The sequence below is a fragment of the Oncorhynchus mykiss genome, chromosome 12 (genome assembly GCF_013265735.2).
Source record: "Oncorhynchus mykiss isolate Arlee chromosome 12, USDA_OmykA_1.1, whole genome shotgun sequence".
NCBI lineage: Eukaryota > Metazoa > Chordata > Actinopteri > Salmoniformes > Salmonidae > Oncorhynchus > Oncorhynchus mykiss.
The window spans coordinates 34,178,017-34,193,871 of NC_048576.1; the positions used below are offsets into that span (position 1 = coordinate 34,178,017).

General features: G+C 43.2%; 1 protein-coding gene across 4 annotated transcripts in view; it reads left to right on the forward strand.

The window, feature by feature from the left end:
• Positions 1–15,855, forward strand: part of abr (ABR activator of RhoGEF and GTPase) — a 225,502-nt gene that overhangs the window by 43,509 nt on the left and 166,138 nt on the right. The window lies entirely within an intron of this gene.

The following is a 15,855-nucleotide window of genomic DNA, read 5'->3' on the forward strand; positions in this document are numbered from 1 at the left end:
AGACATGCGTTGTGCAGCCACACTCCACTTCTTCTTGGACGGTGCCATCCTCACGGCCTCCGCAATGGATTAGTTCAATGAGATGGGCATGAGTAAGACCAGTGTCTCGTGGGCCTTAAAACATCTTGGTCGACCAACAACCTATTGACAACAACCTATTGGGCTCAGCCTTAATATGGCTAAATAAAAAAGACTCTTAGCTTTCATTTGACACCAGATTTGAAATGCTCCTATGAACTTCACATGTTGTTCACTGCTGTTCAGTGTCTCTCTTTTTACATGGAAATTCCCTTTAGGACTGCTGTTCAGTGTCTCTCTTTTTACATGGAAATTCCCTTTAGGACTGCTGTTCAGTGTCTCTCTTTTTACATGGAAATTCCCTTTAGGACTGCTGTTCAGTGTCTCTCTTTTTACATGGAAATTCCCTTTAGGACTGCTGTTCAGTGTCTCTCTTTTTACATGGAAATTCCCTTTAGGACTGCTGTTCAGTGTCTCTCTTTTTACATGGAAATTCCCTTTAGGACTGCTGTTCAGTGTCTCTCTTTTTACATGGAAATTCCCTTTAGGACTGCTGTTCAGTGTCTCTCTTTTTACATGGAAATTCCCTTTAGGACTGCTGTTCAGTGTCTCTCTTTTTACATGGAAATTCCCTTTAGGACTGCTGTTCAGTGTCTCTCTTTTTACATGGAAATTCCCTTTAGGACTGCTGTTCAGTGTCTCTCTTTTTACATGGAAATTCCCTTTAAGACTGCTGTTCAGTGTCTCTCTTTTTACATGGAAATTCCCTTTAGGACTGCTGTTCAGTGTCTCTCTTTTTACATGGACATTCCCTTTAGGACTGCTGTTCAGTGTCTCTCTTTTTACATGGAAATTCCCTTTAGGACTGCTGTTCAGTGTCTCTCTTTTTACATGGACATTCCCTTTAGGACTGCTGTTCAGTGTCTCTCTTTTTACATGGAAATTCCCTTTAGGACTGCTGTTCGGTGTCTCTTTTTACATGGAAATTCCCTTTAGGACTGCTGTTCAGTGTCTCTCTTTTTACATGGACATTCCTTTTAGGACTGCTGTTCAGTGTCTCTTTTTACATGGAAATTCCCTTTAGGACTGCTGTTCAGTGTCTCTCTTTCTTTCTCTCTCACTCACTCACTCTCTCCCAAGCACCGTGTTTTATGTTGTGACCTATTATGGAAAGAGTAAATCTTGGATTGTACATTATGGCAACCCCCTCACTCCCTCTACCCCATATCGTTCTTCCCCATTAAAATAAAGGTGAAATCTCTGTTGGTCTCTTTCTCTCTCTTGTTCTCTGGCTGTCTCTGTTTCAGAGTAAGAGAGGTGGAGGAATCATTTGACTGTTGCACCTGATTCACCTACATCAGTATTCTGTACTGGAGAGCTTAGGGAGAGACTGTTAGATATGTCAAATTTGGAGGGAGAGAGAAAGAGCAAGCGAGAGGGAGATGGTAGGGGTCACACAAGAATGTGATTTTCTCTGTTTGATTTGGAGTGTGCGTGCTTGGTAGTCTCTGATTTGAATACAGAGAGAAGCAGCTATCGGAGAGGTTTTGTTCTGTCATGCCAGCATGTAGAGAGACTTCCATCAAGCTTGATTGTCAGATTGTCAAGGTTGGGATGTTATCGCTGCTGTCAGACAATCTGCTACAAACAAACAAACAAACAAACAGCATACTATCTTCATAGTCTTGCTATAGACAGGATACGTGGTGTTCCTGTTCAGCAGGATAGCTTGTGTTCATTCTGTCTGACTGAAAAATGACAAAACAGTAGCTTTAGCATTATTCTAATAGAACCAAAGCTTCTTTTAAAAGACATTCTCAGCCTCATTTCCCTATCTGCTCACACCTGTGCAGGTCATCAAATTCGGTCCTCCTCCTCTCCTCCAGTGCAGAGTGAGTGCAGTTCACTCTATTTTCTGTGAAGAATACTGATGTATGGATGTGGTGGCTGGATGTACATTACATAACCCACACCCACACTCTCTCTCCCTCTCTCTCTCTCTTCAAACTCCCTCTTTACACACACATTCCTTGTGCAGTAGGCTCTGTCAAGGTCTGTCATGGGGCGTGAGCTGGCCCTGCTATTGCTCATACTAGGGGCTTATTCAGTGGGATGCAATGGTACTCAGCATTGTTATAGGCTCTCACACACACACCTACACACTAGTGTACTGTGCGTGGGAGTGTGTTGGCAAGGAGTAGGCAGTGATATATCACCCTCCCACCTGTGTAGGGCCAAAGGGAGAGAATGGGCAGATGGATATTATTTTACCACTTGCTGGGACGTGGGGGAGGTGTGTGTATATGCTTGCCTTGGGCGGTATATCAGGGTATTTGGAAATGGCCACGGGATGGTTTATCAATTCCGTTGAAATATCTTTATTTTTTTCAATACATTTAAATATTTGTAGCTACTTTTTTATTTTATTTTTTTAAAGCAGATTGTGTTCTTCATTTCACCTGTCACATTATTTTACGTTATGAAGCTTACCCTGTCATGTGTTTGTAAGTAGCACATCTGGAGAAAGCAGGAGAAGGTGAGTCCAGCTGTGCATTGAGGTTGTGTTGTATATTGATCGTCAAATGTGTTTTTTTGCTTTAATAGAGTGATCAGAGATGTGCAACTATAGTTTAACTTCACAGAAAATATATTAGTGCCACATATATCAGGCAGAAAATAGCATCATGTTCATCCAATGACAATAGAAGTGTTACGCTACAGTGGGGCAAAAAAGTATTTAGTCAGCCACCAATTGTGCAAGTTCTCCCACTTAAAAAGATGAGAGGCCTGTAATTCATCATAGGTACACTTCAACTATGACAGACAAAATGAGAAAAAAAATCCAGAAAATCACATTCTAGGATTTTTAATGAATTTATTTGCAAATTATGGTGGAAAATAAGTATTTGGTCAATAACAAAAGTTTATCTCAATACTTTGTTATATACCCTTTGTTGGCAATGACAGAGGTCATTGACAGAGGTCTTGGCTGTTATTTTTTTTCTCATGATGTCAAGCAAGGAGGCACTGAGTTTGACGGTAGGCCTTGAAATACATCCACAGGTATACCTCCAATTGACTCAAAGGATGTCAAATAGCCTATCAGAGGCTTCCTAAAGCAGTGACATCATTGTCTGGAATTTTTCCAAGCTGTTCAAAGGCACAGTCAACTTAGTGTATGTAAACTTCTGACCCACTGGTATTGTGATACAGTGAAATAATTTGTCTGTAAACAATTGTTGGAAAAATTACTTGTCATGCACAATGTAGATGTGCTAACCAACTTTCCAAAGCTATAGTTTGTTAGCAAGAAATTTGTGGAGTTGTTGAATGACTCCAACCTAAGTGTATGTAAACTTCCGACTTCAACTGTATTTATTTTGAATGTTTATCATAGAAAGAAGGTAGCTAGCTACATTTCTTAATATTTTGATTAAAGTTCATTTGCATTTTACCAGAGAAAAATAGCCTGGCTACACTGGACAAAGTACTGGAGAGCGCTGCCTGCTGATATAATGCCGTTTGTGAATTCTCATCAAAGTTTACCTGAAGCACAAAATGAGTCTGATGTTGAGCAGAAATGACAATAAACATTTTTATTGGCCTCCCGAGTAGCGCTGCGGTGTAAGGCACTGCTAGCTGCTTCACCACAGATCCTGGTTCGATCCCAGGCTGTGTCACAGCCGGCCGCAACCGGGAGACCCATGAGGAGGCGCACAATTGACCCAGCGTTGTCTGGGTTTGGCCGGCCGAATTGTCCTTGTCCCGTCATGCTCTAGCGACTTATGTGGCGGGCCGGGCGCATGCACGCTGACACGGTCGCCAGGTGTACGGTGTTTCCTCCGACACATTGGTGCGGATTAAGCGAGCATTGTGCCAAGAAGCAGTGCAGCTCGGCTTGGTCGTGTTTCGGAGGACGCACGGTTCTCGACCTTCGCCTCTCCCGAGTCTGTATGGGAGTTGCAGCAATTGGACAAGACTGTAACTTCCAATTTGATATCATGAAATTGGAGAGAAAAGGGGGTAAAAAGTGTTTTTAGATCTGCGTTTTTCAATATATTTCTTATGTGTTTTGTCTTTCTTTCCTGTGTGAAATTTTAAGAATTCTGCATTTAACTAGCAAGTTAACTTGCGTTATCTAAGTACTGTAAGTGACTGAATTAATAAGGTGACATAATATTGCTGTTAGATATCGGCAGTGGTTGAGAAGTCAAAGCCCTTTAAATTTGTTATCTGTACAGCTGCCACTGCTATCTTTTGATTTCCTTGCGTTTTTTCTCCTCTCCATTCTCTGCCCGTCTGCTCCTACCCCATCTTCTCAGCAGAGCAGGCAGGCCGGTTGCTCTAACTACTCCAGAGTCCAAACAGACACAGCATGTACACATGCTGCTCCAAAGCCAGCACTGTTCTTCCTTCAGACAAGCATCCATCAACATTTTGTTCATTTGCACAATTTCTCTTGTTCACATTATTTTGTAATTGTCCAAACATACCAAAAATTACATTCTGTATTTTCTGCCTAATATATGTAAAACTTTATTGGCTGGATTGCCAGTCTTTGCAATTTGTTTATTTTGCACTCATTAGCAGATTTACCTAGCAGCCTTCATGGAAATTCGCTATTATTTGTGCACATTTTGTTAGCCCATTGGACATCTATTACTAGATTGCTTTCTTTGAGTTTTTGGCACCCCCTTGTATACTAAGACGGTAATACCATAAATCCTGGGATGAGGACGGGTATGACGATATGATCATCTGGATACCGCCCAAACCTTGTGTGTGTGTTTGTGTGCACATCCTAATCTTTGCAACCCAAATCACTATAATCGCGTAGTACCTACCTCGCTGGGGTGGCCAGCTGATTAGCATGTACAGCGCTGGGTGCCATGGTAACAGCGGCAGTTGGTGGTAGTTGATGTATGCATGTGGCATTTGAGAATGAGGGGGGGGGGGTCCTTATCTCTCTCTACAGGCATACGGCTGAACAGCCTCATCTGATGATGAGAAACATGTTCCTGCTTCTGTAATTTCCTCTGTTTTGTTCCTTTGCTTCCATTAAACACAGCACTTTGGGGCCTCCCAAGTGGCGCTGCAGTCTAGCATGCTGACCAGAACATCGCCATGTTGATTTTGTCCACCCACACAAGACGCGATCAGGACACGCAGGTTGAAATATCAAAACTAACTCTGAACCAACTATAACAATTTGGGGACAGGTCGAGGAAGCAAACATTTATGGCAATTTAGCTAGCTAGCTTGCCGTTGCAAGCTAATTTGTCCTGGGATATAAACATTGGGGTTGTTATTTTACCTGAAATGCACAAGGTCCTCTACTATACAATTTAATATACAGATAAAAGGGTAAACAGAATTCATTTCTAGTAATCTCTCCTCCTTCAGGCTTCTTCTTCTTTGGACTTTATATGGTGGTTGGCAACCAACTTCAAGGTGAATTACCACTACCGACTGGAGTGTGGACCTCAATTCATTTTTCAATTACCCACGTGGGTATATGCTCCTAAACACTGATGGGAGAGGCGGGGCTTGCAGTGCATCAAGCGCCACAAATAGAACCAAGTTCTATTTTTAGAGCCAGGCTATGCCGATGCTAGTTGATGCGCACGTGCAGTGTGTGTGCAATGCTTGAATAATATGTAGGTGTGAAATTTATTTTGCAACGCGAGTGGTATGGTCAGCATTTAAGGCACTGCATCGCAGTTCTAGAGGCATCACTACAGACCTGGGTTCGAGCCCTGGTTGTATCACAACCGGCAGGGATCTGGAGTCCTATAGGGCGGCGCACAATTGGCCCAGCATCGTCCGAGTTAGGGGAGGGTTTGGCCGGAGGGGCTTTACTTGGATCATCGCGCTCCAGCGACTCCGTGCGCCTGCGGGCTAGCCAAATGCACAGGTCTTGCATACCCAGGTCTAATGTAAAAGGCTTCCATGTAAAATAATATTCAAATGTAATGCTCAGCCAGCTCCATAAATTGGTATCTCTCTCCTTTCTTGCGTGCCTTAACCGCTCTTCCAGGCACTTCCAGAGGATCTGCACAGCACATGTGAGTGTGTGCGCGCTCACATGTGAGTGTGGTTGTCTGTGTGTATTGATTAATGCATAAACTGGATTGATCTCTGCGGTCTCTACTGTACTACTGTACTCTCTCAATGGACAAATCAGTGCCTTTTAGTTAAGCCGGGGGTGGGCAACTAGTGTTCTGGAGAGCCGCAGGGTGTGCAGGCTTTTGTTCCAGACTGGCACTAACACACCTGATTTCAAATGAGCTGGATGATGTTCATAGCAGCCCTCAAGTTGAGCTAATTACCACCGTGACATAACACTCAAATCAAATTTGATTGGTCACATACACCCGCAATAACATCTGCTAAATATGTGTATCGAAATGCCTATGTTCCTAGCTCCAACAGTGCACTAGTATCTAACAATTCACAACAATACATACATCTAAAAATTAAATATTAGGAGTGGCATTGACTAAAATACAGTAGAATACAGTATATACATATGAAATTAGTAAAACAGTATGTAAACATTATTAAAGTGATGAGGGATTCCATGTCTATGTATATAGGGCAGCAGCCTCTAAGGTGGAGGGTTGAGTAATCGGGTGGTAGCCGGCTAGTGATGGCTATTTAACAGTCTGATGGCCTTAAGATAGGTGTTTTTCAGTCTCTCGGTCCCAGCTTTGATGCACCTGTACTGACCCCACCTTCTGGATGATAGTGGGATGAACAGGCCGCAGCTCGGGTGGTTGATGTCCTTGATGATCTTTTTGGTCTTCCTGTGATGTCGGGTGCTGTAGGTGTCCTGGAGGGCAGGCAGTGTGCCCCCGGTGATGCATTGGGCAGACCGCACCACCCTCTGGAGACCCCTGCGTTTGCGGGCGGTGCAGTTGCCGTACCAGGTGGTGATACAGCCCGACAGGATGGTCCTAATTATGCATCTGTAAAAGTTTGATGGTCTTAGGGGCCAAGACTAATTTCTTCAGCCCCATGAGGTTGAAGAGGCGCTGTTGCCTTCACCACACTGTCTGTGTGGGTGGACCATTTGCCCTGGGGGGTACGAACAAAGGATCCGGATTCGGGAAAGTTGTATTTCTGGTCTTAACACGGGGGAGTTAGCGCTCCTCTGCTATCCAAAAGTAATTTCCGGCTGTATGTTATAACACAAAAAACATTCTGGGCTAATAATGTAAGAAATAACACACAAAAAAGCACTTCAAAGTTGCTTAGGAGCTAGAAGCAGAGCTGCCATGCATGGCAGCGCCATTTTGTCTGTGTATCAGTTGATTAAATTACGTTAAAATGATCTCAGTATGCCTGCTCTTTTCTCCATGGAGTACCATTTTCTGGAGGCATTGGGCTGTTTCTGTGTAGGAGCTATATAATGTTTGTTTCAACCCTGTCTGGCCATGTTGTTTATGAACATCACTTAGCGCCCTGCCTTGTGCTGCACTGTATGGAGCGAGGCCTTAAATACTTTAATTTCCCCAGTGTCACGTTGTGATTGACTGCCAGCCCAGCCCACGACAGTGGGAAGCACAAAGGTCTGCATGTACACAGTGACATGCACAGGCAACACATAAATCCACTGTGGCGTATTGTCATCATCGATCACGCCTGTAAATGCTCTAATCTCACAGGGACCTGGATGTACATTGAGCCTGCTCTCTCTCTCTCTTTTTCTCTCTCGTCAGTAGTGTGTTTCAGAATATGGCTCTGTTGTAGTGTGGGTCCTATTTTGAGAGAACTGTCCTGTTTTTGGAGAGCACAGGGTGTTGCTGCAGAATATATTGTCAACAGTCCAGCACAAACGCACTCACACAGGCGAACGCACACTCATTCATATTTCTCTTTTAATGACCCCAAATAAAAAAACAAGGTGCAATATGGCCCCCTCGAAGTCTTCTCCAGATGAGACCACATACACTCCACCTCTCCACTGGGGAACAGCGTGTGTGTCCTGTACTTACCTGTTGCTAAAGATGAAACTGAACAAAAAGCTCTACCAGTGCCTGCTGCAGGGTTTGGTTCTGGCTGCCAGGGGGTTATGTAACCACATCCCACCAAAGAACACTGCAGAAAGGTGCTGAGACAGCCAGGCAGGAGAAACGTGCTGATAGGGTTTGTTTGCTCTGCTCACTGCCGCAGAATATATCACGTTTGTTATGTAGAAGGAAAGTTACTGCACTGTAGTCGGACAGATTTTCAATCATGAACACATGCTGTTGATACGGACATGGAGAGAGTAGGAGAAGTGTGTGTGTGTGTGCGATATGAATGACCAATACGTGTCAGAGCAGTGCTGAGTTAAAATAGCTGTGAGTCCACAGTGACTGACTTTTTTACAAAAAGACACACACACAGCACATGCACTTCTCCGTCCCTAGAACATCACACAACAACACACCACTGCTGATGGCTGACACCCACCCACACAGAATATCAACACATGAAAATCAGATGAACCATGTGATGTATAGTAACATCCCTTTTTTCTTTGTCAGTTCAAATGCAGCCTCAAGCTTTTCCTTCCTCTATACAGTGTTGTCATTGATGGAGGTGATGTGCATCAGGTATGTCTTCTGTCTGTGTACTTGCTCATGTGATGGCTCTCCCTGTCACTCTGCATCATCCTGTGGAGAGCTGAGCTGTGACGTATGTGTTAGCAGTCTCTCTGGTCCACTCACCCATCCCCATTACGCCACCACACAGCCACATCCCAGCCAGCCTCTCATATGGGTTCAATACCAGTGTCATGACTGTGTGTGGTGGGGGCTGACAAACCCTTGAAGTGTAAAACTATTATATGCCAAATGTTATGCTCAATGTGATGAAGTGACAGAATAGTGGTTCATACCAGCCATTTTGGCTCTAGTCTTTCTCCAATAGTGTCATCATGAGTGGTAGCCCGGCCTTGGGTTAGCCCAAGATGTCTATTCTGACCCTGATGCAGCTTCAGAGCAGAGCTCACAGTCAGCAAGATGCCTACTTTGGTATGGGAACATAGGGGGGGACAAGCCAGCCCCATCGGTCAACGTTTTGACACCCATTTAAAACGTGTCTGTCTCAGCTGCCTCCAGGGAAAGGGGTGATGAATATTCTCTACAACCCAAAGGGCCAGCCCTTACTGCATCAATCCACCATGTCTGTCTGTTTGCCCTTTTCTGTGGCAGGTCACAGGTCACAAATCTTGCTGTTGTGCTTGCACACTATTATTTCACCCAATAGAGATGGGAATTTTCGAATTCTTTGTGGATCTGTGTAATCTGAGGGAAATAAACTCAGCAAAAAAAGAGACGTCCCTTTTTCAGGACCCTGTCTTTCAAAGATAATTTGTAAAAATCCAAATAACTTCACAGATCTTCATTGTAAAGGGTTTAAACAATGTTGCCCATGCTTGTTCAATGACCCATATACAATTAATGAACATGCACCTGTGGAATGCTCTTTAAGACATGAACAGCAATTAAGGTCACAGTTATGAAAACTTAGGACACTAAAGAGGCCTTTCTACTGACTCAGAAAAACACAAACGTAAAGATGCCCATGATCCCTGCTCATCTGCCTGAACGTGCCTTAGGCATGCTGCAAGGAGGCATGAGGACTGCAGATGTGGCTAGGGCAATAAATTGCAATGTCCGTACTGTGAGACGCCTAAGACAGCCCTACAGGGAGACAGGATGGACAGCTGATCGTCCTCGCAGTGGCAGACCACGTGTAACTACACCTGCAAAGGATCGGTACATCCAAACATCACAGCTGCGGGACAGGTAGAGGATGGCAACAACTGCCCTAGTTAAACCAGGAACGAACAACTGTCCGCAATAGACTGTCCGCAATAGGCTGAGAGAGGCTGGACTGAGGGCTTGCAGGCTTGTTGTAGTAAGGCAGGTTCTCACCAGACATCACCAGCAACAACGTCGCCTGTGGGCACAAACCCACCGTCGCTGGACCAGACAGGACTGGCAAAAAGTGCTCTTCACTGACGAGTCGCTGTTTTGTCTCACCAGGGGTGATGGTCGAATTCGCGTTTATCGTAGAAGGAATGAGCGTTACACCGAGGCCTGTACTCTGGAGCGGGATCAATTTGGAGGTGGAGGGTCCGTCGTGGTCTGGGGCGGTGTGTCACAGCGTTATTGAACTGAGCTTGTTGGCATTGCAGGCAATCTCAACGCTGTGCGTTACAGGAAAGACATCCTCCTCCCTCATGTGGTACCCTTCATGCAGGCTCATCCTGACATGACCCTCCAGCATGACAATGCCACCAGCCATACTGCTCCTTCTGTGTGTGATTTCCTGCAAGACAGGAATGTCAGTGTTCTGCCATGGCCAGCAAAGAGCCCGGATCTCAATCCCATTGAGCAGGTCTGGGACCTGTTGGATCGGAGGGTGAGGGCTAGGGCCATTCCCCTCAGAAATGTCCGGGAACTTGCAGGTGCCTTGATGGAAGAGTGGGGTAACATCTCACAGCAAGAACTGGCAAATCTGGTGCAGTCCATGAGGAGGAGTTGCACTGCAGTACTTCATGCAGTCCCCCTTTGTTCAGGGACACATTATTCAATTTCTGTTAGTCACTTGTCTGTGGAACTTGTTCAGTTTATGTCTCTTGTTGAATCTTATGTTCATACAAATATTTACACATGTTAAGTTTGCTGAAAATAATTGCAGTTGACAGTGAGAGGACGTTTCTTTTTTTACCAAGATTGTGTCTCCTATAGTCATACATTTGGCAGGAGGTTAGGAAGTGCAGCTCCCGCTCTTTATCGGTATATCAGTATATCTTTATCAGTATCTCGGGCGCGGCCTCCCACTAAAATCACTTCCATCCCCATAACGGTTCACCGAGTAACCTCCAAATTACATTAGCAAAACATTTCCCTGATTTAACAACAGCCATCATTCCATTCCTCCAGCCCACAGAGGACTAGGGGGACTGTGTGTGTGTGTGAGGGCTGCGTGCCAAACATGCTTAACTCATCAGTCAGATCTGCCTCCACTGATTGTATGCCTGATGATACCATTTTAATTGTATTGATTGAATGTATGAGAGAGAAGCAGAGTAAAATAGTGTGAAATACATTCTGTCAGGCCACATTTAGATGGACGTTGACAATTTATTCTCTCAAAAACATCCATATTTCATTCTCTCCTGGAAAACTCAGTCGATAGTTTGTTTTCTATAATTGGGGCCGGTTCCAACAATAGAAAAAACATGTAACTAGGCCTAATGAGCTCCGTAGTAACAATGATCCAGTGAATATGTGGCCTGCAGTTACAGAAATGACTGCAATTACGCAGGTATGGATTTGGTATTTAGGCTATGCTGTGATCACAGCCTCACACAGTGTGTAGTTGCTATGGCACTAACTCTGGCTAATGAACTCGATCACTTCATCCCGCGGCTGTTTACTCTTTGCGCTGTGTGTTCGTATGCGCGTGACATGTTGCTCTGTATGAAATCTACTCGTCTGATGGAGCACCACTGAGACTAGTTAGTGACTCAAACCTTTCCTTAACTAATTCAGTATTACTGTGGTGTAAATAGGCTCATCCCCATCAGAAGCTCGCCTCTGACACATCTCATTCAGGGAAGCATGAATGACGGTGGCGAGTTGTCATGGCATCTTTTGCCCTCGCAATGGAGACTGTGATGGACTGTGGCAGTCGGGCGGGGGCAGAATCATTGGGGAGCTGTCCATCAGGAGAGGTTAAGGGACTGATAGGAAGTGACAGAAGGGGAGGGGAGGAGAGCGTGTTGAATCTGCGGATCCAAGGTTCAGCATGCTTCAATGCTCCCTAGGGCCTCACTGGTTATGCAACACACATCAAAACACTGGGAAGGGGACAGAGATGGAACTATAGTGACACATTACTTTTGACCTCAGAGTTAGCATTCAGTGCACAAGTACCGTGATATCTCTGAATTAAAGTGAAAAGTTATCATCCAAAATACTATACATTTTTCCGGTAGGCGATATTGCTCTTGTGTCATCTCTCTCTCTCAAATGTTTTTGTTTCTTAATCCTCTGACCTCTTAAATATCTTAGACAAATCTGACTGCAGTGTGAAACTGCAGCAGTTGTTGATGGTACTGAGACCGGGAACAGGGACAGAATACATCATCAGTCACCTTCTGGACAGCGGCGCTTAAACGCAGTGGCGACCTTTTTTGATCCTGTCAGTTCACTAATTTGTTACACTTAGACTACTGCAGTTATTGAATGCCTCTTGGGCTTATGAAGTAAATGCTTTATTTGTGTATTTTGAACAAAGCCGTGCTGAAAGCTATGGGCTTTTAAATTCGAGACATGGCAGATTGAACCATCCTGTGGGTCAGTTTGTCAGAGTTTTACAGCAGCATCAAGATGACGTGTGTTACAACACTGCCTCTATTAAAGTGCCGAGGGAGTCTAATGCTTGACTTCCAGATGGACCCTGTTGATCTGTAGCGGTTAGATAATTGTGTCCAATATGCAGAACATTCCACCTATCCGAGAGCAAAATGGGTTGAATGGGTCTTTCTATAAATAAAGAGGTCAACATTTTCAAAATGTTTTGGATATACATTTAAATATGATTTTCTTGCAGCTTCATATGTGTAGTTAAAAAAATAAGTCGGTGGACACAATGAGACCGTAACTCCACCTAGCAACAATAAAATATCCACATGTCATTCAAAATGTCACAAGAAACATGGACACCGCATGTTTCTTTCATGCCTAGTTGCCAGGTCTTTTTGTGCTTTTGTCAAATTCTCTATCAGTTATAGCCATGCTAAACACTGCTGAAGAATGAAAAAGATAAACAGCATGTATATATGTTTTAATAGTTGATATAATACAATAACACTGTTTTGTCAGTAAAATCATTGACACTAATAATTATCAATAATAAAATCATTATCAGTAAACTCTTCAAGAATTGTCTGTGTCTGAAAACTAGCTACTACTTGCTTACTTCTTGCTTCTTCTGTCCTTGTTTCCTCCACTCCTTGCCTCTCCTTGAAAGTGCATTGTAGCTTGAGGGGAGGAACCTTCACTCCTCTCCCACTGTGCTTTGAGAGGGCAGGGAGGAATAGGGGAAACAAGGGGATAAGCTCAATTGCATTTACCTGATTCCTCACATCCAGTTCATTAATAAGTAAATACACACTAAATCTTATACAGAAATTGAGGAATCTTACCTTGTAACTGTGGCATGGTATGGGCAGCTAATAATCGATTAACTTCTTTCTGATCAGTGGGACGCTAGCGTCTCACCTCGACAACATCCGGTGAAATTGCAGAGCGCCAAATTGAAGTTACATTTCTATAAATATTTAACTTTCATAAAATCACAAGTAAAATACATCAAAATAAAGCTTAATTTGTTGTTAATCCAGCCAACGTGTCAGATTTCAAAAAGGCTTTACGGCGAAAGCAAACCATGCGATTATCTGAGGACAGCGCCCCCCATACCAACACATGAAAAAAAATTCAACCAGGCAGTTGCGACACGAAAGTCAGAAATAGCGATATAAAAAATGCCTTACCTTTGAAGATCTTCTTCTGTTGGCACTCCAAAAGGTCCCATAAACATCACAAATGGTCCTTTTGTTTGATAAATTCCTTCTTTATGTCCCCAAAATGTCAATTTATTTGGCACGTTTGATTCAGAAATAAACCGGTTCTAACTTGCCCAACATGACTACAAAGTATCTAATAAGTTACCTGTAAATTTGGTCCAAACATTTCAACCAACGTTCCTAATCCAACTTTAGATATCCTAAGATATCCTAAAATGTAAATAATCGATAACATTTAAGACGGAATATACTGTGTAAAATAGCAGATAAAAACAACGTGGAGCGAGCTCCTGGTCATGCACACGAAACAGAAGAGTCTACTTGGATTGACACTCACAATGAACAGCCCTACTTCTTTTCTCAAAAGAAAATCAACCAATTTTTAAAGACTGTCATCTAGTGGAAGCCATAGGAACTGCAACCAGGTTCCTCATAAATATAGTTTCCCATAGAAAACCAATTGAAAACACAGTGACCTCAATTTTTTTTTCCTTGGATGGTTTGTCCTTGGGGTTACGCCTGCCAAATAAGTTCTGTTATACTCAGACATTTAACAGTTTTAGAAACTGTAGAGTGTTTTCTATCTTAGTCTACCAATTATATGCATATCCTAATCTACTTTGGGCACGCTTTTCATCCGGATGTGAAAATACTGCCCCCTATCCCAATGACGTTAATGAATAGATTGATAGAATGGAGTTAGAAGGATGAACTGATAGGACAGGACGTGTTGGCTGTGCACTTAACCAATGACAGGCATTGCACATTTAACCCCAACCACATGTGAAAATAAAAATATCAAGGTGTTTTTTTTTGGTTTTATATGCAAAAACGAATAAACAAGCCCTTTTCACATTCCTGATTGCTCAGTTTTACCTTGGAAAACAAATGATCAAAACATACATGGACCGTAATCTTACCCCTTGACATAATATCCATGACGTTATCTTGACCGCCGTAACAATCTAGACACCAAAATGTTCTGTCAATTCTCCAGATCAACATTAATTCCCTCACTTTGGCTGTTGTTCAATCACGTGCAGTATCTCACACATCCTTACCTGAATCAGCTGATGCTGCGTGATAATTTCCCCACCTAACTAAACAGTGAGACATCAAATGAGCATCAATCAACTATTATGCGTAATTATTGAAGAACCCTGTCAATGACCGCATCGATTTTTGTTTGATTCATCTTGGTAAAGTTACACTTTCTGTTAGAAGCATTTGATTTTGCAATCTAGACATTATTTTGGATGTGTGTGTCCATGAAAACTGTTTTCATGGACACACATAAAGAAAAGGCATATTATTATGAATGAATTTGTAACTGCTCCAAACAGTCCACTACAATAAATGCTCACTGGTACCCCAGTCTATAGAAAGAACTTAATACCATATTGCTCATACCCATCGTATTTACATGAAGTAGGTATTCTAGGGGGTTGGGACTAGGTGCCAGGGGTTGATTTGGAACAGTATAATTTGAAGCCTGACGGATGGGGCCCACAGTGTGAGGCTGTTGAGTATTAGATCCCTTTCAGCATGTCTTCATCACTCAGTAGACTGTAAACAAACTATCTGGTTAGACTGTAAACTCTCCTTCCAGACTCAGACTGTATGCTCTCATTGGCTGGTCCTCGCTTCATATTCGTCACCAAACCCACTGGCTCCAGGTCATCTATAAGTCTTTGCTAGGTAAAGCCCTGCCTTAACTCAGCTCACTGGTCACCATAGCAGCCACCACTCGTAACACGCACTCCAGCAGGTATATTTCACTGGTCACCCCCAAAACCAATTCCTCATTTGGCCGCCTCTCCTTCCAGTTCTCTGCTGCTAATGACTGGAACGAATTGCTAAAATCACTGAAGCTGGAGACTCATATCTCCCTCACTAACTTTAAGCACCAGCTGTCAGAGCAGCTTACAGATCATTGCGCCTGTACATAGCCCATCTGTAAATAGGCCATCCAACTACCTCACCCCCATATTTTTTTTTTTTTTTTTTTTTTTTTTTTGGCTCCTTTGCACCCCAGTATCTCCACTTGCACATTCATCTTCTGCACATCTATCACTCCAGTGTTTAATTGCTAAATTGTAATTACTTCGCCAGTACGACCTATTTATTGCCTTACCTCCCTAGTCTTACCTAATTTGCACACACTGTATATATATATTTTTTCTTCATATTGTGTTATTGACTGTACGTTTGTTTATTCCATTTGTAACTCGGTGTTGTTGTTTGTG